At 39.0% G+C, this 27,551-nt stretch overlaps 1 protein-coding gene, 1 long non-coding RNA gene and 1 other non-coding gene across 5 annotated transcripts in view; all 3 read right to left on the bottom strand.

Moving 5' to 3' along the window:
- The window catches only part of dcma (decima), a 331,402-nt gene that overhangs the window by 264,923 nt on the left and 38,928 nt on the right, over positions 1-27,551 (bottom strand). The gene's annotated exons all lie outside the window — the stretch shown is intronic.
- TRNAG-GCC (transfer RNA glycine (anticodon GCC)) lies at positions 6,756-6,826 on the bottom strand. The gene has a single exon. It is a non-coding gene; the product is annotated as a tRNA-Gly (tRNA).
- On the bottom strand, positions 20,274-21,978 carry LOC140225221 (uncharacterized). Its single transcript, XR_011900365.1, has 2 exons — positions 21,617-21,978; positions 20,274-20,778 (listed from the first exon to the last, which is right to left on the bottom strand). It is a non-coding gene; the product is annotated as an uncharacterized lncRNA (long non-coding RNA).

Below are 27,551 nucleotides of genomic sequence, written 5' to 3'. Positions count from 1 at the left end.
GACATTAATGGAAAAAGACTTTGGGAAAAATTCGAGAAATATCTATACGACGATAGTAATAAAAGTAATGTAATTTCAGAAGTAGAACAAAAGTTAAACGGTGAAGAGAAAAGCCTAAAGGATTCTTGGAAAACATTCTTGTACAGAGCACTCTATCACCATTTAAAACACAATAATCAAAAAGTATTGTGTATAGCATGGACTGGAATAGCTGCAATTTTACTTCCTGGTGGAAAAACAGCTCACAGAGTTTTTAAATTGCCCCTTCAGATGACATCCGAAAACGACATTAAACCGGTAAAACTTACAACAGAATTAAAGCAAATATTAACAGAAGTTGATTTTATAATATGGGATGAAGCTTCAATGATATTGTCAACAGCTTTTCAAATAGTGAACGTAACCTTGCAAGATTTAATGAGAAATATGATACATTCGGAGGAAGAACCGTTTGCCTGGGCGGAGATTTCAGACAATTATTGCCAGTAGTAAAGAAAGGAAGCAGAAATAAAATAGTCAAATCATGCTTTAATAAGCTCTCCTTTATGGAAACATTTCAAAATCTTTCACTTGAAAAAAAATATGAGAGCAAACAACGAAGAATTCAGTGAATGGCTGCTAGAAATCGGAAATGGGAAGAAAGAAATCGTTGAATTTCCATCAGAAATGGTATGTAATGAAAACATTGTTGATAGCATTTTTAAAGAATATAACGAAGAAACATTAAAAACATCAATACTTCTTGCATCCAGAAATTGTGAAGTTGACAGATTGAACGAAGAAGTACTTTCAAATTGGAAGGAGAAACAATTGTGAGTGAAGGATTCAGTTGGGCAACTGCAGTGGGCGGAGACCTGACAGACCAAGAAGAGTTAACTCTAAGATATCAACCAGAATACTTAGCTTCATTGAACCCTTCAGGAATGCCAAGTCAAAATTTGAAGTTAAAAGAAGGAGCTGTCGTTTTGTTGCTACGCAACATTTGTATCGTGGATGGATTGTGCAATGGGACAAGATTAATTGTCTTAAAAATAAACAAATACATTTTGCATTGCTCAATTTTAACAGGAGAAAATAAAGGAAAAATAGTTGCACTACCAAAAATTACACTTAACACAAAAGAAGAAAAAACCCAACCTTTTGTTTTGAATAGGAAACAGTTCCCCGTTAGATTAGCTTTTGATATGACTATTAGTAAAAGCCAAGGGCAATCATTTGACAGAGTGGGAATTTTTATAGATAAAGAAAGACCAATGTTCGCTCACGGGCAACTGTATGTAGCATTGTCTAGATGTAGGACTAAAGAAGGTTTAAAAATAAAAATCATTAATTTTGATGACAACAAAAATAAAAACACAGCAATGAACATTGTCATCAAGAAATTCTGCAATAACTTTGTTTACTTTCTACTGTTAAAATTGAACAATGCAATATGTATTTAAGTATTATCTTCAAAACAATTAATTTTGTCCCTATGAACAAAACATTTTTTATTATGTTTATAACTTAAAATTATAGTTTCACTAAACGTGACGGACGCACGAAGCACGCCCAGAGGTAACGGCAGGGGATGAAACCACTGGCCCGGCGGTAATTTTGATTCGCTCCCCAAGCCATTTTTCTAAATAATTGTACATTTCATGTATTATGTATAAATTCTGGAGATTCTCAAGACACTAATGATTTTGTCATAAAATCTTGGCGTGATTGGCGATATATCGATTGATTTATCGCAACAAATACGTTATTAGTCGATTATTTCCACAGATTCAAATGAGGAAACATAGGTAGATAGCAAAGTATGCAATAAACTGGTTTAACTGATTTCCACTGAAAAGATCAATTAGTCAGAGTATATGTAATACTTTAATCTTGATCGACTTCTTTTAAGAAATCATTAAGATACGAGACGTGATGGTACAATTTTTTATCTAACAATATTCTTCATGGTAAAATTCAATCACCCAATTAGAGCAGCAAATCCAAAAATTGTTACGCATCACCGTCACTCTTTAATTTAAATATCAAACCGACTTGTGGCCTTTTATCCAGGTTATTATAAATAAATCACGTTTTATCAAGGAAAATCCTATTATATTTCGTTTATATTATATTATATTTTATCCTATTTGCTTTCCATCCATCATGTTTTATCCCATACAAACCGTTTCACACTGATTATTCACCTTTTCTTAAAATTCCAACCTTAATTGAAGTAAGTTTTTAGCTAAATTGATGATGATGTTTTGAATGAATAAGCATCTAACAGAACTTCAGGAGTATAAATAAAAATTACAAGAATAATGTGAATTAAAAAAAAATTATGTGATATTTTCATCATGAATTGACAGAATCTACGAGGGGGTTGGGCCGCGGAGCGGCCAGGGGGCGGAGCCCTCTAGTACTTATATATATATATATAACTTATATTATACTATATATATATATATGCAGACGGTTACGTCGATTCATTCCTCGCTCATGAGTGTAAGTCACGTATAAAACTCGCTTGTCGATGGCAAGACGCTTGATACAACTATATCAACTCTCCGGTAGCTCAAATTGCATACACTCTTAAGTGAAGGAGTTGGATATGAGCGCTCGTATTTCCGCCGGGAGGCTGTTTTGATGTGACTGCAGTATTGCGAAAAGAGCAGTAACTTCGGTTAGGTTAGGAACTGACTGATTCAGCTATGCGGCAGCAAAATTTGCTTTTTTTATAGAAAAAAAACGAGAGCTATTAAAGAGCGATCAGTGGGCTAGAATTTGCGTCATTTCGCAAAAAACAGCGATAGGTCCATATTATTGCGCAAAAGTGTGGTTTTGAATTAAATGGTACCCTTTTTTGCCAATTTCTAGGTTTAAAATTTTTTTGTGGTTCAATACGTAGCCACGCAAGCACGAAGTAGAAGAAAGTACACTTTGTTAAGTCTTCTTCACATGATATCAATGAGGCCCTAATTACATGGTAAAAGGTGAAATTGTCAGTTAGTAGTCTTCTGTTCAATGTTCAAGATTTTATTTTTTTTTGACAATTATTGATACTTTTAAATGGATCGTAGAATTCGTCCGATAAAATTTTCCGCTCGGGCGCTACTACTATGTTCATAATTTGACATAATTTGTAAATCAGTGGGGAGAGGGACCTCATCTTCCATGAGAAAATTTTTCTCAACTTTTTGTGAGCTCTTCAACCACGTTTTTTTGAGGACAGTAAGAATTTTTGACTTGGCTTTTCAATAATAATATCTCCGTCAAGTTTTGAATTTTTAGGATGAATCTTGACCAATATTTCCAGAATTTTCTCATCCATTAATTTTGAAAGAGCGATAAGAAACCCCTTCCTGCCATATAACGACAAGGTCTCTTTCTTTAAAAAATCCAGTCACATTTTTGCACTCAATGCTCTCTTCCAGTGGCGATTTTGAAAAGTTGGCGGCAATGTTTTTTCTCCACTTAAATCCATTAAAAATATCGATTTTGGGTGAAGGACGCGACCTCACCGAGAACCGATTGTTTAACATACATTTAAATGGAGGGAAAACAGTGTTGCCAACTTTCGAGAAGTATCACTGCTTCGATATCACGCCAGAGCTATGCAAACCCGACGGTGTGCTAGAGTCCACATCTTATCCAAATTCCACGTAATCCCGCAACAAAACTCGACAGTGGTGATGGGGAGGGCTGAGAGGGGGGGAGGGGGCTCTGAAATTCCACAGTGAAAGGTGTCGTGAGAAAGATAAGACGGAAAAGCGGCAGGAATTCCGGATCGTGGGCCCGCCCGGCCGCACAATAGACGCTATTACTGTTAGGCTAAGGAAAAACGCCGTATGAACCTTTAGGCGTTGCCAAATTTCCTTTGATAAAACATGAATTTCCTGGTAAACTTATGAATATCTTCCTTCCAAATTTTCAGATAATTTTGTTCACAATTTCATCTGAAGTCTCTGAAAATTTCAAGGAAAAATATTCATATCTTTCTTTAAAAATTAACATTTTATTGAAGGAAATTTTGCAACTCTCGAATGTTCATACGGCGTTCCTCCTTAGCACGGCAGATTAGTGCCACGTCACGGAAAATTCAAATCGCACACGACAACGATTTTGGCAGGCTTCATAATCAACCAATTTTCCTTTCCCATCTTCTTTCTTTCAAAAGATAAACAACTCCCGACAGCTGAACCAAAGTGTCGAGATTGGATTTAAAGTTGCAATATTTTCATACTGCAAAGATGTTACGATAACGTTTAGTTTGCGATTCACTCGACGGAAAAAAAGAGGTAGGTGTTCAGTTCACACTTGAACATTTTTAATTAAATGTAATAGTACCGCGATTAATTATGACTCGACAAGATTAGCTTAATGCATCTAGGCTAATCTTGTCAGGACATCTAATAGATGCAATAACCCAAAGAATTACAATACATCGATAAAAAAAAGTAAGTAAGTAAAGTTTTCCGTGTCAAAGTGCTGTATTATGGTCTTTTCATGAGCGGGAAGTTTGAATTCACACACAAGGAGAAAAAAAACTCGTGCGTGGGACCCGAAGTTTAGGTCATATGGATCTCTGAAGTTTTCAGATTGAGCATCTGAACACTTTAGGTCCAGCTGCCGATGTTCGGATAATACATCTGAAACTTCAGTTCTTACATCTGAAGTACTCCAGATGTGAGAACCGAAGTACTTCGGATGTGAGAACCGAAGTACTTCAGATGTAAGAACTGAAGTTTCAGATGTGTGATCCGAACCTCGGCAGCTAGACCTAAAGTGTTCAGATGCTCAATCTGAAAACTTCAGAGATCCATATGACCTAAACTTCGGGTCCCACGCACGAGTTTTTTTTTCTCCGTGCATAAGTAATAAAGGTAATATCTTTGTAATGGGTTATTTCCAGTATTTTTTTTTTCCTTCTTCTTCCTCTGTGAAACTTTTGGAATATTCTGATGAAAAACTTTTTATCGTAATGCTTAAATCCTCACCTGGTCTAGTGGTCCATTTTGATGTTTATTTCGTCACATCATGAATTTTGAACAGGGGCGGATCCAGCAAATTGGCAACACTGGCTTTCCTCCATTTAGACCTACGCTAAACAATCGATTCTTGAGAGAGCACTTAACCCGTCTGAAAATCGATACATTTCCATAGGTTGAAATGGAGAGAAAACAATGTTGCCAACTTTTTGGATCCGCCGATGAAGCTTCCAGATTTGCCAGAGCTTATCCGATCTCTTCCGGTTATTCGCTTTACTGTACCACTGTGCGCCGGTGGGAAAGTGTTTTGTCTCCAGGCGCTTTTGATCAGAAGACGACGAGATTCGCTCCGGGCAAAGACGACGCGAGAGGCGAGACGGTGGCACTCCGACCGCCGTTGAAAAATCGTGCCAATTAATCATCATAATTAAGAGGTGTTAACGATGCTGGGTGCGCGGTTTGGCAACACTGTCGCGGAACCGCGTGGGCGGAATGCGGTGAGCTTTTAATCGTGTATATAAATGCAATGATACCGTGACGGTATTGTTGCCGAATACGAGGAATAAGTAGAGATTCTCGCGATTAGATTTGGCTCAATTTTATTCGGCGGTTTCGCCGTAACCATCGAGTACAACACAAAAAAAAAGATAACAAAAAAAAAAATGCACAAAAAATTTGATAATTTGACATCGCAGAATGTTAAAAATCTGAGCAACAACTCTGGAATGTCGATATGAACGCTCCGATTGATAATGGACCACTAGACAGGGTATGAAATTCAGCATTCTGATACATGTTTCTCATCCAAAATTTTACGTAGAATACGTTGCACACAACGAAAATTACCGAAATCAACTCCTTACGAAGATATTTATTGATTCTTGATGCGTGAATTCAAACCACCCGCTCATGAAAACTCAATGCTCTACGTGATTCACATCGCGCGCTAAACGTTATCATGACAGTCTCTGCGATATAAAAATCTAGCAACCTCAATCTTGACGCTTTGGCTCAGTTATAGCAAATTGCTAATAGTTTGAACAACACATGGTGGGAAATGAACATCGCTCGATTGAGGAGCTTGCTGAAACCGTTGTAGTGGGCGATTTGACTCGCGTAGAGCTCTGAGTTTCTTGTGAGCGGGCAGTTCAAATTCCTCGTAACCAATGTGAAATAAAAACGTTAATATTATCGTTAGGAGTTGCTTTCAGTCATTTTCGTTGTGTGAATCTTTTTCTCCGTGAAATTCTGGTTAAGAAAGATGGATCAGATCGCTTAAATTCGTACCTTGTCTAGTGGTCCATTGAATCGGTTTCTGTTTGACGAGCGTACGTCTCAAAACGTATGAGCCCTGGATTTCGTCGATCACGCAGGTCACTAAGGCTCATGAGTTTGTGGACTTACGCGTGTCTAACAGAGACCGATTCAATTTGATTAAAATAAAATCGACACTTGTTTCAATTAGGAATTTAAATAACGAAGTTGCGTCGCGTCAAAAGCAGTCTTTCGGCGAAAATACGAGCGCGTCGAGCGCTCCAATGATTCACCTTCACTTGAGAGTGTATGCAATTTTAGCTACCGGAGAGTTGATATAGTTGTATCAAGCGTTTGGCCATCGCAAGCGAGTTTTATATGGGATTTTCACTCATTGACGAGGAATAGATCACCGTAACATTTTATACACAACGACTATTTACATGGAAACCATAACTTTAGGGAATGGTTTGAGCTATTACATACATGTGTGTTTTTTTTACTCGATTCATGCGTTAAAAAATATTAAACTGCATCGGCCGGGAATCGAACCCGGATCGCCCGCGTGGCAGGCGAGCATTCTACCATTGAACCACCGATGCTTCATGTTGGCTCCATTAAGATCTTAAAGAATTGAGGTAACTAATGAATGCAAGTTACAATGTTGATTATGTCGGTTAATTTATGAATTTACCCATTCTCTGGAAAGTCTCTGATATTTTCCGCTTTAACACCTTCTTATTTGAATTCTCACGCCTCTTCTATTTTAAAAGATTTTCTCAATTTTTCTAAATTAAAATACTCTTGATTCAATCGGATTTTTGCTTAAATCAAGAACCAAGCTTCTTAATTTGAGCGGATTTCCCCTTGATTTAAGCAAAAATCTGATTGAATCAAGAGTATTTTTTCTTGTCAATGTTATCAAGAGTCTGGACTCTAGATCCGATGTGTTTTTTTTCCAGTGTCACGTATATTCACGAGTTATTCTCGATTTTACTTGTAATGAAGTAAAACATTTAATTACTCCACACAGTATCAGTAAAATCTTATGGGCAAAGCCTAATGAGAAGCTAATTTAAGGAATTTGTCCTGTTGTAAGTATCACTTATATGTTCAGCCTCGCTGATTATTCGAAGCATCGATTGAATGTAAGAAATACAAAATTTTTTTAAAAAATTTTATTGAAATGATTTTGACCAAAACTTGTTTCAAAATATACTTCTTAAAAAAATTAAAACTGAAAAAAAAACACAAAAACCAGCCTACACAAATAAATACTTGCGTTTTGAACCTTTCTTGAGCCGTAAAACTCAATCTACATTCGTAGTTCTTGACTTGAACATGTAACATTATTCATTAATAATCATAAAAAATGTTGCCAATCCCCTTTAGTTGCCGGAGCTTTATTGCATCGCAAGGAATAGGACGAAAGTAAAAAAAAATTCATGTCTGTAACGGCTCAAACATTTCCCAAAAGGCTTTGTCCTAACCTTTGGATGCCAAAACCGGATCGGATCAACCCGCAGCTTGCTAAGTATACGTTGCCCGCGGGTTGTGTGGGGCCGGCAAATACGAGCTTTGGATATAGGTCTACAAATACCTACATTGTAAAAAAAAAATAAGTCCGACGTTATATTGAAAGAAAAGAAGAAAAAAACAAGTGTCAACACACCCAAAGATAGGAGAGAGGTATTTGGGCCTCGTTTTATAACCTATCTCCCGAATCCGAGCGACACCTTGCCTTGTTTGCGGCATGAAGCAGAGCATTGTGAGTGCACGCCTCGCGCCATCGCGCCTTCAATTTTGTAGACGCAACACGGACATCCATCAAGCACGAATAGTTGTATCTATGCGCCGTCGTCATCGCGCGCTCTTTCGATTGCTCTATTTCCATGTCGTGTTGGTCTCGTTGGTCTTATTTGTAGTGGTTCTTCAGAGGCTACGTGAACAACACTGCCAAAGATAGGAGAGACGTAATCGGACCTCGTTTTTTTTTAAAAAATTTCTCCCGAATCTGAGCGGCATCTATTCAATGGGCAGCGTAGAACGGAGATTCACGCCTCGCGCATTACTCGAGATCTGTTGAAACTGTCCTCATTGTATTAAGTTGGATGCATTTCTATCAAACGGAACTATGCACTGGAAAAAAAAAACACATTGGATCTAGAGTCCAGACTCTTGATAACATTGAAAGGAAAAAATACTCTTGATTCAATTAGATTTAAGCTTAAATCGAGAGGAAATCCGCTCAAATTAAGAGGCTTGGTTCTTGATTTAAGCAAAAATCCGATTGAAACAAGAGAATTTTTTCTTGTCGATGTTTTTAAGAGTCTGGAAGCTACATCCAATGTGTTTTTTTTTTCCAGTGTGTGTATTATGAATTTATGACGTAAGCCCTTTTATGCATACATTCTTATTGGTCGCAGGGCTCATGTCTCAATGCTCATACAGTTCCGCTCGATAGAAATACGTCCAGTTCAGAATCTCCTTAAGCTTAACTTAATCACAATGTAGACCATGCATGGCTTCTTGGAAAAATGAACTGTTTGAGGAACTACTATGATTACTATGAATACAGTTATGGAGACGAGAGCAAAATAGATGTTTTGAACGCACAAGAGATCGCACGTAGAGGCAGCGTGGTGCGACACCTTCGGGACGCTCCATTACCTCTTACGTGCCGCTTTCCTAAATCAAAAAGTCAATTAGGAGAGATTATCCACTGCGAGGACTGATAACTTCTACGAGAAACAGCGCCGCACGATGGAACGAAACTATGAGAGAAGTCAGACATAAAATTTCAGAGTAAAACTGCGATGGAGATGTTGCATGTGCGAGAGATTTGCGATTTAACAATTGATTCGTATGTGAAAGTTCGCGAGAAACACGATGGTGCCACTGGTTTTCTCTGAAATCAACTCCCAAGCTCAAAAACAGCTCTCAAGTTGAGGCCAAAATGGAGGGGATATCCCACGCTATCCTGAGAGTCCACCTCTACATCAAGACAAACTCTCCATGCAAAGATAGGGAGCAAATACATTAGCAGGGTTGCCGCGTTCTCAGTTTTAAAGTCCCCAAATAAAGTGGCAGCCCTGTCAATGTATTTGCTCTCTATCTTTGCATGGAGGGTTCGTCTTGATGTAGAGGTGGACTCTCAGGGTGGCGTGGGATATCCCCTCCATTTTGCCTTAACTTTGAGAGCTTTTTATAAGCTTGCGAGTTGATTTCAGGGAAAACCAGTGGCACCATCGTGTTTCTTGCGAACATTTACGTAAGAATCGATTGTCAAATCGCAAATTCCTCACACATGCAACATCTCTATTCATGTCGACCGAATTGATAGCGATTTATTGATAATTTGTCCATGGAATCGGTGTCGATCGATTCACGATTTCATTTTTCGATCGATTCATGTCGATTAAATCCATCGAATCGTTTCCACGTCGTATCCGTTCCCTCGCGTACGCTCGCTCCCCAGCGGGCCGATTATTCAAATTGATCGACAAAGCTACAGACAAAGAAGACATAGGGAGTATGGAGCGATCTTATTGGTTGAAATCGGTGGTTCCTATTGACAAAGGGAGAAGATGATAGACTAACTGTCGGGTTTCTCGTGGGTTGCCGTTAGTTAGTCTATTACCTACCTCCTTTTGTACGTTGCAACAACCCGTTTCCACCAATAGGATCTCTCCATATCTCTCTTGTTTCCTTTGTCCATAGCTTTGTCTATCAATTTGAATAATCGGCCCGCTGTGCGCCGAGCCGGTTCTCGATAGCTAATTTGTCTGCTCATCACTCGAGCTCTTCCGCAAGGCAACGCCGAAGCAGATCGGAAGAGTTCCTTCAGGAGCTAATTTGCGGGACGCGGGGTGGAGGACTCCCCCTCCCCCTCCGCCCCTTTTCCGCGTCTTCTTGCCGAAGCGTCGCGATTCCGATGTAGGTTAATGTCTCCAACCTACCGACGAAGTTTTAGCGCGGATTCACCTCCGCGAGAAAACGCGCCGTCTTGTCGCTCCGCACTCGAAAAGAAAGGTTTTAGTTGGGACTAAGAACTGAGAGGTGGATTTTCGGTTAAATTTGGCAACGTTGCCAATAACCTACTCCTTCGGTCCGCGCCTTGATGCTAACTTGAACGAAATCAATTTAATTATAATTGAATTAATTCCCCTTGGCTCTAGATTTACTAATGTGACAAAAATACACGAAAATAGTCCGAATAATTTAACTTAAAAAACAGGAGAAAATGGATAAGGCTGAAAAACAACAAAACATAAAGCCTGGCACGTTTCGGGGTGGTTTCGACCCCCTCTTTGACCCGGAAACAGAAATATATATAGGAAATTTAAAAATAAAAATATTTAAATAATATCAACAATACATATAATTTAATAAATTTTGACTTTTATAATTTTACATATATTTCTGAGTTCTGGCCGAGGAGGGGGTTAAAACTACCCCGAAATGTCCAAAGCCTTATGTCTTGTTGTTTCTTAGCCTCGTTTAACAGTTTTCTTTTGTTTTTTTTCAGTTTATCAATGTACACCATTGTATATTTCTTCTTATCTTTATATTCATTTACATTTAAGTCCTATACTAGTACATCAACATTCGAATGTTACTAAATTTATTTCATTAATCTTGATAAATATAAGCATTTATTAATATTTATTTCATTAATCTAGCAAGATTTCCTATTTGATTAGGTGCACTACTCTGGATCTGTTTATTGTAAACAGTGGCGTGGCGTGAACAATCGATTATCGATATTTCCCCATTTGAAGCTGTAGTCAAAAATCGATCATTAAGGTGTTCGTTACAAACATCCTGTCTATCGATTCTTTTCCATAGGTTTAAATGGCAAATCAAGCGATATATCGCAAAGCACACCACCCCATTGCTTGTAAAGGTACGGCAATATTCTTGAAACTTTCCTCAGACAATCGAGCCAACTCCAAATTGAGTGGATTGCCGCTTACAATGCAAAAAAATAAAAAAATGTGAAATTTTTTTTTTCTTCAAAACTTTAAACAAAGCTTTAAAATACGGATGGCTGAAGCCGAAATATGCATGGGAAAACTAATTACACTGATTAAAAATCTCCACAATTTCTTACCAGTGCACAAAAAATTCAAGAAAAACGGTCGGTTGGTTCCCTTTTAAAAAAATTCAACGTGAGTGGAAATTTAAAGCAGTACAATTTGAGATGCAACTTCAACTATTAATATTAAATCACTGCAATCCACGGTATGGAGTCACGGGGGTTGAATCAAAGGGCTGAAGAGGAAAATGCTTGACTCTGGCGAAAATTAAACTGATCATCGATGAAGAAGGAAGAAGTTACATTTGCTTGAATTAGAAAGAACTCACTTGGACTGAAATAAATTTGTTTCACCCATTAAAAAATTTCTCTCAATAAAAAATAAATTCTTTTCGATCCGAGAGTATTTTATTTGACTTTAGAAAAAAAAAAAGAAAAAAAACTATTTCTTTCATCGTTCGCTGGTGTGCACAGGGTAAAAATCAACATTCAGTATTGTTTAATAGAAATTTACAAAAATTCTGCGACGCATCCCTTCTGTAATTCGAAATTCGCCGATAAAAGCGGCAACACGGCGGCTTTACAGATAATCCATCCATCCGTTCCGGCACTTGTGCTTACGAGCTCCTCGTATTATTTATGCCCTCCGATCTTTCTGCGGTGGTTGAGATTGCGACTGATGCTTGATGTGTTTGTTTCCTTTTCGGCACCACCCTCTCCTTTCCCCGAACACGTGCTTCGCATCCCCCAATTTGCTCCCCTTTCGCGGCCTCTGACCGCAGCCTCTGTAATCGAACTGAGAGGTAGGGTTCGTTTATTTCTTCTTCTTCTTCATCTCCTCCTTCTTCTTCTTCTTCTCCTCCTTGTCCTTCTTTCTGTAGAAGAACAGGAAGGTGACAGTAACTTAACTTTCACGCGTCATTTCCCCTGATTTTCCCTGACTCCAAAATTTTCTGATTCTCTGACTTTCCCTGCCCTTCAAACAAAATGTTCACTTTTTTAAATTTATGTAAATACATAAGCTGACTTTCTCTAAACCAGGGCCGGATTCACCTTCTTGCCGCCCCTTCTCATTCGTTTTGAAACATGAATCCAAACCATCAAGTGAACGTGCCGGAGGAGGAGGGATGCATAAGACGCGTTTAATCGTGTTGGGCACATAATTTTTGAAAGCCCTATCAACACTAGCAAAAGTTCACGGAACTTCGCGCGGAAATGAAGTTCCGTGAACCTATCTCTGTGTGAACGAGGCCTTTCATCTACAAGAAAAGAACGAAAAAATTATGGAAGAACAACATGAATGCGGTTTTATGATTTTAATTTCCGTCACCGCGCCAATCGCACTGTGTTTGGCGCAATGCGTGAAGTATCCCTACAGTCTTATGTGTTTGACGCAATGCGTGAAGTATTCTTACAGTCTTGTAGGCGCTATGCGTTTCACGCCAACCACTACTAACCACACTACGTTTGACGCAATGCGTGAAGTATACGTTGAGTCTTGTAGGCGCTAATATGTGTTACATGCTGACCGGCGCGCCGAGGGCTTTTCCTTTCCATCTCAAGTGCTCGTCATCATTGCTCTCTGCGCCGCGCCGTTCCAGGCCAAATTGCATGTTTGGTTTTCTCTCTCAACTAGACTAATGAAAGGCGCTGTCTCTTGTATCATCGAAAGACGAACAAATTAGAAATTCCTGTAGGTACTTTAACTCTCAGAAAATGAGAGATTTTTTCGCCTTTTCTCGTTTGTAATTTTTGTTTCTGAATCAGATTTTTTTCTTGATACCTTTATTTGAAAAAAAAAAAAACATTTGCCACCATGGGCCGCGGCCCATGTGGCCACCCCCTAAATCCGACCCTGCTCTAAACGTTAGACAACATTTCCTCATTTAAAAGTGATCAAATTATGGAAAAAGGCATTCAGTAGGTGGCTATAAAAGATTACAAGCCTTAAAAATGACCATAAGGGGAAAACAGTTGAAATATCAGTGATAAGCTTCAGTGATAAGTAGATAAGTTAGAAATTCCCTGACTTTTCCCACGAATTCCCTGACTTTTCTTGATTTTCCCGGTATTGCAGATCGCCGGCAACCCACAAGAACACGCTCTTAAGTTAGAAATTCCCTGACTTTTTCCACGAATACCCTGACATTCCCCGGTCGTCAAAAATTCCCTGACTTTCCCTGGTCGTCAAAAATTCCCTGACATTTCCCGGTCGTCAAAAATTCCCTGAATTTCCCCGGTCGTCAAAAATTCCCTGACTTTCCCCGGTCGTCAAAAATTCCCTGACTTTCCCCTGTCGTCAAAAATTCCCTGACTTTCCCCGGTCGTCAAAAATTCCCTGAATTTCCCCGGTCGTCAAAAATTCCCTGACATTTCCCGGTCGTCAAAAATTCCCTGAATTTCCCCGGTCGTCAAAAATTCCCTGACTTTCCCCGGTCGTCAAAAATTCCCTGACTTTCCCCGGTCGTCAAAAATTCCCTGACTTTCCCCGGTCGTCAAAAATTCCCTGACTTTCCCCGGTCGTCAAAATTCCCTGACTTTCCCCGGTCGCCAAAAATTCCCTGCCTTTCCCTGATTTTCCAGATCGCCGGCAACCCAGAAGAGCACGCTCTCAGATCGTTGTTCGAAAATCAACTCACATCCCTACTCTCCGGATTACCGAACAAACTGTTGCTCACTACTTTTTTTACAAGCTCTTGTAAGAGCGAGCGATTGCAACGACAACTTCCCGTTATTTATTTTACACCCCGACCCGAACTTCAGGCTGCAGGGCGATCGAAAAATAATATTTAACCTCCCCCGCCCTGGCCGGACGCCGTGGAACATACGTCGCGCGACAGAAACTTTCCTAGTTTATCTCGAATTGGATTGGACTGTGCCATCCATTTGATCGAATCACTCAACAATAAAGACTCACCTCTATTTCCGCTCGATCCCTACCCCTCGTTACAATGCATGTACAAGAGAGCTCGTTCAAAAGGGCAGATATGTTCTTTTTACTCGGTTCCATGTTCGATGCAGTTCAGCCGATCGGACGCGGAACTGAATACGCTAAATGAAAGAATGTTACTTATATTTAGCGATGAGCTCTCACTGGCATAAGTGTTCGATTGATTTCAGGGCTCAGACCGAAGCTTAGATATCAGTATTTTCGTTCAGGACGCCCGACTAATTTCACAATTCACTCCCGGTTGGCTCATGAATTCAATATTTATCGCCTGCACTTCTGGAAATTGCGAAAGTGAAATTTCTGTCCTGAGCTGTGTTGTCGGAAAGTGCTGAATTTATATTCTTGGAGATTTCTCCGACGGATAAAGTTGCATGTCGATAGCTCAGAAGTTTATTTATTTCGTAATTTTATGAGAGCACTCACTGAACTTACAGGCGACTGAATCAATGTTTTGGAAAATATTATGTAGATAGTTAAAATCTTCGATTTTGTTTTAAATTGTATGGTCTAGTAAATTTTGATGGAGAATGCAATAAATAGAATCAATGGTGTTATTGGTAGAATTTGCGTTCAATGAAAAGTCATTGTTGGTTTATCGTATTGAATGGGCACATTAATCGCAACGTTTGAAACTTCCGAGGAAATTTTCCGTTTTTAAAGTAATAAACGTGCTCACATTTTTTTCGTCATTAGTGATGCATTGACAGCGTTATCTCAATGTTTAATCCGACGTTAGACATGAAACTATAAGAACCGCGTCGTGGCACCCACCGCTTTCTAATCTGAAAAACAGTGTTTATTATCTGTTTTTTCGTTGGAACTTATGTCAAAAAGTGAACCGTTGACAAAGAACAATTTTGTGATACTTTTGAACAGTGTCCTAGGCCCCTCATAAAGTGAACTTTTGTGAGGTGGTTCAGTGCTACTTGCAAATTCTACCCAGCCACGGGACATTTTTTCTGCGCCCGCGCATACGCACTTGTGAAAAACTCAATGGAGCAGTAGACACGGTACGAATTGAAGCATTCTGATACATGTTTCTTTACGAGAATTTCACGTAGAACGCGGTTAGCAAAACGAAAATTACTGAAACCAACACCTAACGAAGATATTGACGTTTTTATCTCACATTGATTACAAGGAATTTGAACTGCCCGCTCACAAGAAACTCAAAGCTCTACGTGAGTCAAATCGCGCACAGCAACGATTTCAGCAAGCTTCTCAATCGAGCAATGTTCATTTCCCACCACGTGTTGTTCAAACTATTAGCAATTTGCTATAGCTGAGCCAAAGCGTCAAGATTGAGGTTGCCAGATTTATACATCGCAGAGACTGTCCTGATAACGTTTAGCGCGCGATGTGAATCACGCAGAGCATTGAATTTTCATGAGCGGGTGGTTTGAATTCACGCATCAGGAATCATTAATCATCTTCGTAAGGAGTTGATTTTGGTAATTTTTGTTGTGCGTTCTACGTGAAATTTTAGTTACGAAACATGTATTAGAATGCTAAAATTTGTACCTTGTCTAGTGGCCCATTACACGTATTTCTATCAAACGGAACTAAGCGCAATAGGGGGAGAAAGGGAGCTGGGGGTTTGGATTGGCGGGTGTTATGCGGAACGCGATGCTCGTTCCGTCCTATACTCGCAATGCTTTTCCATGGCGCTTAGTTCCGTTTGACAGAGCGCGCTATCCGGGATTCTAAAATCCTCAGAAGGAACTCAATTTAGCGCTTAGTTCCGTTTAACAGAAATACGTCCAATTACAGAGCGGATTCCTCTGGTTAGTTCAAACTAGAACTTTGCCGTTCCTGATGGGCTCCGCGATGTTCGTTCCTGCACTGGAAAAAAAGTCGATCGGATCTAGAGTCCAGACTCTTGAAAATATCGACAAGAAAAAATACTCCTGATTCAATCGGATTTTTACTTAATTCGAGAGCCACGCCTCTTAATTTAAGCATATTTCCTTTTAATTCAAGCAAAAATCCGATTGAATCAAGAGTATTTTTTCTTGTCAGTGTTTTCAAGAGTTTGGAATCTAGATCCAAGCGACTTTTTTTCCAGTGCATGCATCCGCAAGTTAGAAGTAAGACTAAATAATTGTAAATATTTTTAGTTGATAACAAATATTTATTTGTAAGTTAAAACAAAATATCTTATTTCTACGTACAAGAAGTTGATATGTGAACAAAGTAAAAAAAAAGTTCTAATTACCGCCAAATTTTTTACGTTGCAAGAGTGTTTTTCTGATTCTTTTGTCTTGAGAACAGTTTCCTTTTCTTCACTCATAAGTATGGGCGTCGCTAGCAACGACATAACCACGTCCCTTAAGGATTCAAATAAAACTTACACCATATTTACCTTTTCTCAAGATTTAGTGCAAAATCTTTGCATTTTTTTATTGTTCTTTGGAATTTCTGTGTGCTATTTCACTACTTGCTGTAAAAATGTGCACAAGCACTGCAAGCATGCCCTAAAGCATGAACTAAGGACGATGCGCCATTTGCGTCGCCCTCCGGTGTTAGATAGATAGTTTATTTATAGATAGATAGTTTATTTATAGATAGATAGTTTATTTATATAGATAGATAGTTTATTTATAGATAGATAGTGTATAAGAAGAAGCATGTGACTCAACTTTTGAACAGAGACCGATTGAAATAAAATAAAAACCACTCTACAGAAGAAGGAAACTCAAAGATCGAGGCTACCGGATATGACTAAATAAGAAAAATAAACCTACTTGAAAAACAGGGGAAAACCCAAGAATTAGAAAATGATACACTACATTTTTTAAAATTCTAAAAACTTCCAAGATATTCCAGTTCTTGTTAATCGTGCCAACCCGCCTGGCCCTGACAGCAATGAACTGCACACATTCCGCTGAATTCAACCTATTTTCTTGTGACCCTATGGGCCAATGCGCCCATCATCACATGACTCAAGCCCTTGGAAGGGATCCAAGCTTCAATTAGAAAGGAAGAGGAGAAAAAGGAGATAGATCAACTCATGCCATCTACTGTGAAATCCACAAAGTTTACTAGCTCATATAACAACATCTTAACACAGCTAGGAATAACATATGATAATTTTAAAGAAGTGATGCACCAATGAACAGAGAAAGAATGCCTATCAGCATGGATGTATGGGAAGATTATAGAACAATAGCGACGACGACGACAGCAATAATATCAAAGAAAACGATATCGCACCACACCATAATTTTCATTACCTTCGTGTTCGCCGCTAAAAACAGAAAAACTCTAATTTTTAAAACCTCTAAAAACTACCAGGATATTCCACTTACAGTTAATCGTGCCGACCTGCTTGGCACTGACAGCATTTGACCGCAAACATCCTGTTGAATTCAACCTATTTTTATGAACTTTGGAGTTGCTGCGCCCATCATCACATGACTCAAGCCCTCAGGAGAGATCCAACCTCCAGTTTTGTGAGGCGCAACCATCCCACACATGCTATTAACTGTGAAATCCATACCAATGTACTGCACTTATTGCAACAACCCAACACAGCTAGAACTATCATATGCTAATTTTTTTGAAGAAGTGGCGTATCAATGGACAGAAAAAGAATGCTTGGATGCATGGCTGTATGAAAAAACAACCATTCAAGGCGTTCCTATCTCTCACCTGGGGTGATTAAAAATGTTACAGGAACGGACATTGATTATTTTTTTTTTTTTTTTTTTTTTTTTTTTTTTTTTTTTTTTTAGCTTCGTATGAATGTACAACCACCCCTTACGGGGGAGTAAATTACAAATGTTTTAAAATTAATAACTTATAGGACTTGACCTAATGATTAAGTCTATTTTTGTAATAAAAATGAAAATGGCTTTTGCAAAACAGCTAAAGAAAGAAGACAAGTGATAAAAGGGAAAATACAGCTAAAAGAACGAAGTCAAGTGATAGAAGGGAAAATAGACCTAGTGCGAGCACAGGTTGAATAATATCTCAATAGCTGAAAATTTAATGAATCAAAGAAAAAATGCCAGGAGAATCTCATCAGGGGCACCGTATACACCCTACACTTACTTGAACCCAGTGAATAGCATTTGCTGCTGCACCACACTATGATTTTTATTTCGTGTTTATCCGCGGATGAAACAAAAAAAAACTATTAATTTTGGGATCCAAGAAATTAGAAATAATAATTAGTGATCATAATTTTGCGAAACTACGTGAGTCTTTAAAGCATTTGCGCAAAAATTGTCCATTCCGACTAAAATATCTTTTTTTTATCGACTTCTATTTTTCCCTCAGCCTTTCAACAGATTAAGTCTATAAACTCCAAAAACCTCAACAACTTGGGTAAAGAGATTCCGGGCAAGTTCCCATCCTCTTACGAAAAACCTCCTAAAACCATGTTTCGTTTTCCTCTTTCGTTTTCTTTCCTCTTTATTAGAGAAGGAAAATATGAATGCATAGTAGTTTCCATTACTGTCTCAGATAGTCTTCAAGCTGTCCTAAAAACCGAACTCTCAGTCGATGTAACAATTCTGTTAACTCACTGAATTCTTTACACTTCTGTTCGGTTCCAAACAGCTCTGCTTGTAGTGTGTCTGGTTTATGGACATGCTATATCCGCTAGTGTGCAGCTAGATTACTGAGTTGGCTCAAATAACTTTTGCGATACCTCAATTACATAACTTTTCACAATTCTCAGACTTTCTGTCAGTACCGTAGACCCTTAAAGAGAACGTACTTTTAAGGAAAAGAAAGTTATAAATGTTCATAAACATTTTTCACTGATTCAGAGTGAAGTGATTCTGTCATCGTTCTGTTGGGAGTTCACAAACAGAATACTAAAGCCCGATTCAGATTACTTTTCCTCTCTTGCTGTATGCGCGGGATAAGGAATTATTGTACAAAGTGGAAAAGTAATCTGACACGGGCTCTAGTTTCTCATCAGACCAAAAACACACCGTACCCTCTTAACCTTGCATGTGCTTGTAAAGTACATAAAATGGACTACATTTTGCAATTAGGAACAATAAATTACGGCCCGGTATAAAAACAACGCATGTTCCATTAGTTTCCCTATGCACATAAGTGTTTTTTCAGATGAGCCAGAATTTATAGCTCCAAATTGCAAATTCAGTCCAAATGACTCCTCGAGGTGCGGGCAACTCTTATTGAAATTCGCGTCATCTTTTGAAAATAAGCTGCAATTTTTACCACGAAGAATAAGAAAATCGAGTTTAATTTTTTTCGATGCACAGGTATCCTATGAGAGGCATCAAGGAGGTCACCCGAAATTATTTATGCAACCCGCACGACTCGAAAGTATCCGCGGATATGCCCCGATCCCTGTCCACTCCAGCACCATTCTGCCGTGCTAAGGAAAAACGCCGTATAGACATTCGAGTGTTGCCAAATTTTGTCCGATTAAATTTCGATTTTTAAGGAGATTTATGAATATTTTTCCTTGAAATTTTCAGGAACTTGAACTTTAAGTGAAATTGCGGACAAAGTTATCTGAAAAATTGGAAGGAAAATAATCATAAGTTCTCGCGAAAATTCGTGTTTTATCGAAAGAAACTTGGCAACACCTGAAGGTTCATACGGCGTTTTTCCTTAGCATGGCAGCATTCCCTTCCGAGTCGACTTGCCGCTTCTAGATGATGCCATTTTCTTGAATAAGTATCGCTGGTGGCAGGGACTGTAAGAAATCTCCTAAAAACACGTAAATTTTAATTGAAAAACTCTTGATAAAACTGTTAAACTTTACGAAAAAGGAAACCTTTCCTGGGACTTTTTTGTACATACAATTGCATACGAGAGTTCGAATTTAAATACAAATAATCCAATAGTTGTTGAAAAAAAAACTCTTGGAAGACTCTGGTAATATAAAATCAGTAGGCGGAGGGTTTATATTCCACGCACTTAAATGATAAGTATGGTAATCGTACAGTCTCATCATAAGTTCCATTTAGAAAAATCCTGTAAATAATTTTATTTAAACTTAGTCAATAGATACCGCTGGATAAATGCGGTAGTTGTGACAGTATATGATTTAAATTCTATGTTAATTTAAAAAAAAAAAAAAAAAAAAAAAAAAAAAAAAAAAAAACTCTGAAAAACTCTTGAAATTAATACACTGATTTCTTAACACTTTTTTAAGTAAATGCTTTAAAAAATTTTTTAGCAAAAATAAATTTTTGCATAAAAAATCACGTTATCTTAAAGGGTTTTTTAAATATGTTTTTATTAAAATTTTGCCTCTCGTCAATTCAAAGGGTGAGCTCAAATGAGGTCTTTGCGGTGTTTCAGGCAGTGTACGTGGCGTAAAGCTTTCGAGCAAACTTTTTAACTCGCGTATTACTGAACCAGGAATTATTCGCTGAAGAAGATGTATGGAATTATTCGCTGAAGAAGATGTGTGGAATTATTCGCTGAAGAAGATGTATAAGTTCGCGCATACAATTTTAGTTACGCCCTACGCCACACTGATTTCATTAATGATTATGTTATCTCATCCGTTCGTAGCTCGCCCGAATTCCTAGGTGCAATGTGCTGTCAACTTGTGTCTCTTTCAGGCTGACCACCTGAAAACATCCCAAGTAAAGAGTTCTCATCATTACCTTTTTTTAAGAGCGTTCTCACTGTGATGTCCTACAACAATCCTATGAGACCTAACCCTTTCATTGCACTAATCTTAAAATTTTTTATACGTATTAATATGACGTTTCTGACCGGTCATTTCAAAGTCTGTAAAGCCTTAGTTTAGATTTTACTGTCGATGTTGATGTGATATTTATGCAGAAAAAACCAAAACGAATGCCCATTGCGAGAAGGGCTTCAAAAAAAATGTTAAAAAACGCTGAGTAAAATCAAGCGCATCGATGAAGAACTAATGGCCAAGAGTCGTTCATTCATATAAAAAAAAATGGGACAAGTCGTATAACAAAATGAGATTATTCGAGAGTAATTTTAGAATAAATTCAGCAACTCGAGTTATTAAATATTAAATTTTGAGATTACAGATATTAATTAACTTTTATTGAAACACTGGAAAAAAAGCCCCTTGGATCCGGTGTCCAGACTCTTAAAAAAATTGACGATAAAAAGTACTCTTGATTCAATCGTATATTTGCTTGAACAAAAAGAAAATCCGCTTAAATCAACAGGCTGGGCTCTCGATTCAATAGAGAATCCCATCGAGTTAAGAGTATTTTTTCTTGTCGAATTTTTTTAGAGTCTGGACTTAGGATCCAGGAGACTTTTTTTCCAGTGAATGATACCTAGGTATAGATTTAGTTAAAAAAATAACATTTTTTATATCTATATGTCTCGGATACTCGTACAGGCAGTGCAACAAACGCTCTTTTAATAGATGTATTATCTTTCAAATTAAGGATATTAACTACGATTTACAGTACCTACCACAGAAAGTTGGTGACGAATGTATCGTGTTTTTTGCGCCTCCGTAAATGCTGTACGTAGAATCCTCACGTTACTTAAGATCTTAGTAATAAATTATTGCTTACAGAATCTAACCACCATATTATATCCGCGTATTGACTCATTACTGAATTTTTTCACACTACGAGAGGATAATGGTAGCGCTTACTCAAATGATTTGGAGGGCTGAATCCAGGAAAAATGACCTGAGTCCGCCCCCAAAACACTTATCCTTACTGAAAGACTCGGGAGAAAATGAAGGGCGTCGAATTCAATTCCGTTCTTATTAAAGAGGGATGTTATGCAATAGAACGTGTTGGAAACTTTTCATTGGTGTTCGATATAATGATAACGCATCATTCAGTTCCACTGCGGTTCAATTATATCGAAAGAAATTACGTCAGGCGACACATGAAATATTTTATTATTTGATAGCAATACGGCTATAAGTCGCCACTCTGATAGCATAGAAGGAAATCCTAATTTCTTAGCCGTCTGTTGGAAAAATGTCTCTTCAGAAATGATAGACACGCAGCCAAAGTCCCCGTAAAACAGAAGAAAATCAGCCACCATTTCCGGGGAGATAATCGGTCAACTTCCCTAGAATTTTTTTAAGATCTACATCAGAAAAGCTGTTTTTAGGATCTCATTGGTACTTACATAATATTTTCAAAAATAATGCGCGATTAACTAGAATGCTTACTTAGCTTTCAGCGAAAAATCAGGATTTTTTTAAATTCCGCTCGAGCTTCGAATCAACGCTTAAAATTCTCTTCACAGCAGGATTTTTGTCAGAGGCGGATCCAGCAATTCGGCAACACCGGATTCGCAACATTTAAACATGGTAGTTTTAAAACCACCTATTGCGACACAATAAAAAAAAAATTGTAATTTGTTGTAACTTTTACTGGATATTCTTCATGATTGTACAGTGCTGAACATTTAAAATTCAAGAAAATTCACCCGATAGTTTATCCGTTCTACAATAAAAATTAAATTAGCACTGGAGATTCTGAAACACCGCAATCGAGAAATGCCCCTCGGTGGCGTGGCGTGGATTGCCATAAATTGATTGTTATGCCGTTTAAACCTATGGTAAAGAATCGATTATTAAGGTGTTCGCTGCGAACACCCTGTTTATCGATCCTTTTCCATAGGTTTAAATGGAATAACAGTCGATATATCGCAATTCACGCCACGCCACTGATGCCCTTTCTGCACCAAACGCCTCGATTCGTCGTTTCTCGCACGAAAGAACGTAACTACATTTCAATGTTGCCAGATTTTTCCGCACTAATGGCATTTTTACCGGGAGGATTTCGAAAATTTCTAACCGAAAATTTCGCTAACGTTTCTTCTGATCTCATGCAAACGCTAGACAAATTTTAAACGAAAATTAAACAGGTTACACTGAAAAAAAATTCTCGGCGTTTTTACCGAGGTCCGTTGGTACCTTCACCATCTCACTTTTTTTACCAATTATTGGTAATTTTACCAAGACAGACTGGTAAGCTTACCTAAACACCGGTATTTTTAATGTTTTTCTCAGGTAAGAATACCACTTTTATTGGCAATCAATTCCCTGTAACTTCGCCATTTTATCTCAGTAATTCTACCACAGTCGATAAAAAATATTGGTGTTTTTACCGGGGTCCAGTAAAATTACCGAGAAAGTCAATAATTTTACCGAAATTTCTCGGTAAAATTACCAATTCCATAAATAGTAATTTTACCAAGAAAAAACTGGGATCAAATAGAACCCTGAATTCTTGGTAATTTTACCCTTTTCTTAGTAAATACACCTAGATTTGTTTTTCAGTGTATCCTCGTGGAAAATTGAAATAATTGAGTAAATTTGGCAACTTTGGACTGGAGTTATATTCCTTCGGGGAGGAAACCACGAATTATTATAGGCACTATATTTTCCGCCAGATGGCTAAGAAACGCGCCAATTAAATCCACAATGGCAACAAAGCGAGAGGAAAAGTTCCAGTATCAACCCGCTTGCTCTTTTTATAGCGCAAAGCAGAGTTCCGCCCAAGTGATTATATATTCAAATACACGTTTAAACGCTCATATTTTTTTGCATAATTTAGTCGTTCTACGTACCGACCTTTTTTTCGCGCGAAACCATTTAGTAGTTACGAGTTCCGCCCATAAATAATACGGAGGTAAGTTCGCGTATGTGCTTTTGAATCCTCTCCGCACTCAAAAGCACGCACTCAAAGGCGGAAAAACTCTTTTTATTTCAGGGTCCTCGAGCTTCGTTAAATTCGTCGTCCCCCGGATATAAGAGCATATCTCGATTGCCGCGTGAGCCCTGTTCTCCATATAACTCAATGCTTTTCAAGGCTTATGTGGAAATAGACATACGCCCTTATGTCAGAGGAGCGACAAATTCTGCCGCGAGGAACCGAATTCTGTCGCATCGCCGCGCCGTCAATGTTAAGGTGATCCGTTCCGAGTTCTAAGCAGTGGCGAGGCGTGAATGATCGATACTCGATTTTTCCTCCATTTGAAGCTGTAGTAAAATATCGATTATCGATAATCGTTGCGAACACCCTGTTTATCGATCCTCTTCCATAGGTTTGAATGGCAGATCAATCGATATATCGCAAAGCACGCTACGCCACTGGCTCTAAGCTTGGTCGAACTGTCGTTCCGATAGTAACTTTCATCGATTAAGCAACAAAATGTTCAATTTGCATGTCTGAGGATTAGTCATTAGACGACGATATCTTACGTAACAGTCGCGAGAAACACATTGGTGCACTGGTTTTGCTCTGAATCTTCGCTAATGTCAGAAATGAAACTCAAACTGAGCCCAAATTTGCGTGGATATCCACGCATGAGAGTCCACACAACAATGAAACTCCACAAGATAGGGAGCAAATACATTGACAGGGCTGCCACTTTATTTGGGGACTCCAAAACTGAAAACACGGCAACCCTGCTAATGTACTTGCGCCCTATCTTTGCATGGAGAGTTTGTTTTGATGTAGAGGTGGACTCTCAAGGCGGGGTTGGGATATCCCCTCCATTTTGGCCTCACTTTGAGGGCTTTTTTTGAGCTTAAGAGATGATTTCAGAAAAACCCAGTAGCACCATCGTGTTTCTCGCGAACTTTTACATGAGAATCAATGGTCAAATCGCAAATCCCTCACACATGCAACATCTCCATGGTCCAATTTCATTATTTTTAGTCATAAAACGACGAAAGCCGCTACACCGAGAAAAACATTTATGTTCATGTGTTGCTTTCGCTGAATGTAGGAAATGAAACACAAACTAACCCAAATTTTGCGTTCATTACGGTATAGTTTGCGTTGAATTCAGCATAGGAACCAATTATGAAACAAAGATAGGGAGCAAATACATTGACAGGGCTGCCACTTTATTTGAGGACTCCAAAACTGAAAACACGGCATTACTGCTAATGTATTTGCTCCCTATCTTTGCATGGAGAGTTTGTTTTGATGTAGAGGTGGACTCTCAGGATAGCGTTGGATATCCCCTCCATTTTGGCCTCAACTTGAGAGCTTTTTTTGAGCTTGGGAGTTGATTTTAGAGAAAACCAGTAGCACCATCGTGTTTCTCGCGAACTTTTACACAAAAATCAACAGTCAAATTGCAAATTCCTCACACATGCAACATCTCCATTCGGAATTTATGAGAGAAAATCAGACAACGTCTGAAGGCTCATGCGGCGTTTTTTCTTAAGCTGGCGAATCAGGCAGGCGCCACGCCTAGAACAGCTCGTGTGTTGAGCGGGTTGAGAGCTACGGGTTTGCAGGCGCTTCCTCCGTTTCGCTCAATCGCCCGTCATCGTTTTATTATTGTTCATTTCGTCGCTCCTCTGACGTAAGGGCGTACCTCGATTTCCTCTTGAGCCCTATGCTCCGTATAACTGTATGCTTTCTGGGGCTCTTGTGAAAATAGAGACACGCCTTTACGTCGGAGGACCGACGATTTGTCGCGGCACATAAAGCGCTCTGCAGGCTAACGAGTCTAATTGCTCGCGTTTGCTTTACGCCGGTGTCGGTTGAATTTTTACGCCCTGCTTTCATGCAATTTTGTTTCTATTTTCTTTGCCGAATCCAAGTCAGAATCGCACCCCCCCCCCCCCCGCCCCGCCCCCGGTAAGTTGCCGCTTTGAACAAAGGATGTATTTGATACAAATTCACGGTTCGTGCCATACACGGAGAAAAAACCTCGCGCGTGAGACCCGAAGTCTAGGTCATATGGATCTCTGAAGTTTTCAGATTAAGCATCTGAACGCTTAAGGTCTAGCTGTCGAGGTTCGGATCACTCATCTGAAACTTCAGCTCTTACATCTGAAGTACTTCAGATGTGAGAACCGAAGTTCTTCGGATGTGAGAACCGAAGTTCTTCGGATGTGAAGACCAAAGTGCTTCAGACGTAAGAACTGAAGTTTTAGATGTGTGATCCAAACCTCAGCAGCTGGACCTTAAGCGCAGGCCCGCCACAAAGGGGGGTGGGATACTGGATCCCTGGTACCGGGGCCCGGGCCCCGGAGGGGGCCCGTGTTACCCGTGAAAAACCACTACGAATTCTCATGCAACCCTTGTTTCGTAAGAAAAAGTGAAACATTTACCCTAAAAATTTCGCAAAAGGTGAATAGATTTTCAGAAACACGCTGGGGCACTGTAGAATTCTTCTTAAATTTTCAAAGAAGTATACTTCTTGGAAAGTTTCTATCTATTTTCAAGATTTTTAGTACAGAGGGATATTTTCAGTAATTGCGTTTCATTTTCTTCCGTCGTCAGATGCTAAGGGTCTCCAGTCTGGGCATCCTCGACTTCAATGGCTCATGGCTCAACTCCCTTGCCATAGACAAAGGGGGAGTCAAGGGGGGCCTGGTCCTCATGGAACTGAAAATAGTATCATATGCCTCCCCCCCCCCCAAAAAAAAATAAATAAAAATTGTCCAGATGTTTTAAATTCAACAATTCGCAAGTATTTTGTGCTGAAAGTATAGAAAAAAAAAAAAAAAAAAAAACCATATTTATTCCGCAGAAATTGATGGAAAAATTCTTTGTGGAAGCTTCAAAATGCGTCCAATTCATCGTATAAATTCTAAAATTTCTCGGGGGATGCCCCTCGGACCCCCCCCCCCCTCCCTCAGTGGTTGGGGCCCAGACCTTAAAACTGGTACCAGATCCCGAGATGGGATGTGGCGAGCCTGCATGAAGGCTATTTCCATTTAAATCTTCCGTCACATTCTTACGGCGCAAGATACAACTATTTGAACTCTCCGGAATGCGTGAGGTATCACGCCGCATTTGAAGGCGTTTTTAAAACAGCTTAGTTCCGATACCCGGATTATCGTTTCGCATAGTTCATATTCTTTTGTTATATTCCGTACCACTCGTTTATTTTTAATCCTCGTAGAAAAACCACCCATTTGTAAATACAATTCTAGCTGGAGCGCACTTCAGCTATGCATTCACCACTGCAAAAATGTCAAAGGAAATCGACACGCCCAGCGTTTATGGAGGCTATTTCCATTTAAATCTTCCGTCACATTCTTACGGCGCAATGATAAAACTATTTGAACTCTCCGGAATGCGTGAGGTACCACGCCGCATTTGAAGGCGTTTTCAAAACAGCCAAGTTCCGTTATCGGAATAATCGTTTTGAATAGTTCATATTATTTTGTTTCCATTTCTACCCACTTGTTTAATTATAATCCTCCTGTAAAAACCACCCATTTGCTAAATACAATTCTACCTGGGCCCGAGATGGGATGTGGCGGGCCTGCTTAAGTGTTAAGTGTTCGGATACTCGATCTGAAAACTTCAGAGATTCATATGACCTAAACTTCGGGTCCCTTCTGTCACTGAACTCATACTGAGAAAAAATTACGGTTATAATTACCTTATTAGTGGTCTTCAAC

This window comes from Bemisia tabaci, chromosome 8 (genome assembly GCF_918797505.1).
Source record: "Bemisia tabaci chromosome 8, PGI_BMITA_v3".
NCBI lineage: Eukaryota > Metazoa > Arthropoda > Insecta > Hemiptera > Aleyrodidae > Bemisia > Bemisia tabaci.
This window is presented reverse-complemented; position numbering and strand designations above follow the sequence as displayed.